Source organism: Penaeus japonicus, unplaced genomic scaffold, assembly GCF_977035675.1.
Source record: "Penaeus japonicus unplaced genomic scaffold, GWHDUDI00000001_assembly GWHDUDI00000019, whole genome shotgun sequence".
NCBI lineage: Eukaryota > Metazoa > Arthropoda > Malacostraca > Decapoda > Penaeidae > Penaeus > Penaeus japonicus.
The window spans coordinates 29908718-29911217 of record NW_028234421.1 but is presented as its reverse complement, the minus strand read 5'-3'; the positions used below and the strand labels follow the sequence as shown (position 1 = coordinate 29911217).

Below are 2500 nucleotides of genomic sequence, written 5' to 3'. Positions count from 1 at the left end.
GAACATAATTCCTATATATTTTTCTGGTGCTTTCAAATGCAGTCAACAATAGCGAGCAAAAACACAAATATAGTAATACTGTTTCAAAGTGGCATGGATTTCTTCAATGATCTCCACTAATCTATTCAAAGCCAGTCTTATTTTTTCCTGGCTCGAAAATATATGTTTTTTAAAGTATTATTTTTCATTCGGGGGAAATATATACAAAGACACAGAAATCAAATAAACATTTTATAGAATAGCACCTGGAAACTGTCTTCATACCGAAGCCAGCGACCTTAGGCATTACGCAATAGAAGCGGGAACGATATAGACAAAGGTTTCAAATACCTATACTACATTCATAAAGCATCATGTCTTTAGCAATATGGTACTATTTCGACCCTTATACCGAACAGCTTCAAGAGTAGGTTAGAAAGCTGCTATGCGCATATGCATAATGTATTTTTGCTTTGGACTAGTACTTACAACCCAAAGGACGAGTAAGAGCAGAAAAAGTTCGTGCATTTCACAAAATACTTTGAATCATATTTTAAACAGACGTACATGTTATACAGACAGTCTGGTAAACACACGCCGCAAGCATTCGACTAGATTTACTGTTGTTTATGCACTCGAAAAAGGGGATGGATTATGGGAATATCCCTAGAAATATCCGTAAATATACCGAGTGAGTTTTTTGTATGTGTGTATAGCAAGGTATTTCACAAGAGAGGGCAAAATAAAACTTTGCAGACTGTATCATCACTACAGTGTATGCTTGATCACCTATCATTATAATTTCTAGATCTCAGGCCATGATGAACATCGGGAGAAAAAAAAAGCCGTCAGTGTTGTTGAATATATTCAATATTTATATATCATGACACGAAATGCACACATTGGTTGAGACCTCATGATACCCCGAAGTGATATATATGTAATGACAACCCTTTCGTAACCTCGTGCTAACGGTGCCCCTGTTGATTGATAAACGACCTGTTACAACGCATGAGAACCACCTTGCCAGGTGCAACGTAACAAACTACTACTCACTCTCACTTGCAGCTCCTTGAGACGCATGGGTAATCCTGTTATTTGTAATACATGTTGTAAAAATGTATATAACAGAATGAATGATTCTACAAGACATGCCGTTTACATTGAGACTACATCATCATCAGAATCACGCACCGAACATAACTCCAGAGTGGAATGATTCAATCTCATTCGCGCCCTTTTTGCATAGGTAAAGCTCTTACCAGGGTTACCCATGGCTGATTCTTACTATGACCCGTTCTCACTACTCTCTCCGAGTAAAAGGAACCTTCGACAGTAAGTCCCTAGATAGTGTATGTGTGTCCTCTGCCTCTCCCTTTAGAATTTCGAACTCGAAGCAGAGATGACTTGTTCTTGCATTAACCTTTCTAACTCCATTTTGACGATATCGACAAACCCATCGGAAAGGGGGGATGTTTTGTTCTCCAATTCCAGGAATTATCAGATTATCCATAATCCATAGTGTCTGCAAGACTACACTGCCTAATCTTCCGTTGGCGTTTTTTTTTTTTTTTTTTTCTCATGTTAACAAGATCGCTTTCTCAAAGATCCTGCCGTAGCATAATTTTAAATAATGTATTTATTTTGTTTGATAATACATTTATTTTTCTTGACACATTTTCGAAGAGGTACTCCCCATGGTGGGATATTACTTAACTAGTCAAAGTAACTACATGATTATATATATACGTATCTATATATGTATGTATATATATATGATATATGTATATATATAATATATACATACATATATATGTATATATATATATATATGTATATACATATTGTACCCCCAAAGTGTATAGAATCTGTTACCAGACAGAAAGTATGCAAGCTATCACGAATGTAATTAAATAGTGTTACTGTCAGGTGGAGTTGCGCGTGGCTTCCTTAGTTAAGACTCCTTGAAGCGTAACCTTTTTCACGCCCGCCATGTCAGAACCAAAAGAGTAAACAGAAAAAGAACAAAAATTGTCTGCGACATTCTAGATAAGGAATATCTTTCTTGAATAATGAGCAGCTCTACATAGCAGACCCGTCGGCGAATGGTATGAAATAGTAAAGCATTTCTGAATAAGGAAAAAGCAAAAAAGTGTGTCCGGGAACCTAACCTCGGCTTTATCGTGGAGTTGCTCGTTAACCATTAAACGACCCATATTTTTCCCCTTATATATCCCACGATATCTAATACCACACGCTCGAATAGCTTGAACTAAACAACTGCTTTTTTTAATATTCTATTTTTATTATTAGATATAGACATCATACTATTTTTCTCTAGTGTTCAGATCCTAACAAGAAACTGTCAAGTGGCGACTGTCTCCTTAGTCACTATACATGAAAGTAAACTTCCGGCTGATCGTCTAACCATGAAGACTTTATTGTGTGTTATTCTCAGCAGGTTTTTAGCTTATTCCATGGTCGTGCATATGGTGTAGGTATTTCACCTGGCATATGTTCG

The 2500-nt window shown here is 36.6% G+C and overlaps 1 protein-coding gene across 3 annotated transcripts in view; it reads left to right on the top strand.

Annotated features, from left to right (window-relative positions):
- The window catches only part of LOC122261025 (uncharacterized), a 48289-nt gene that overhangs the window by 44779 nt on the left and 1010 nt on the right, over positions 1–2500 (top strand). For all 3 annotated transcript variants that reach the window (XM_043028506.2, XM_043028507.2, XM_086547673.1), the window contains exon 4: positions 1–2500. This exon is cut by the window's left edge and continues 1708 nt beyond it; it is cut by the window's right edge and continues 1010 nt beyond it. The gene's annotated coding sequence lies outside the window, so the exon portion shown is untranslated.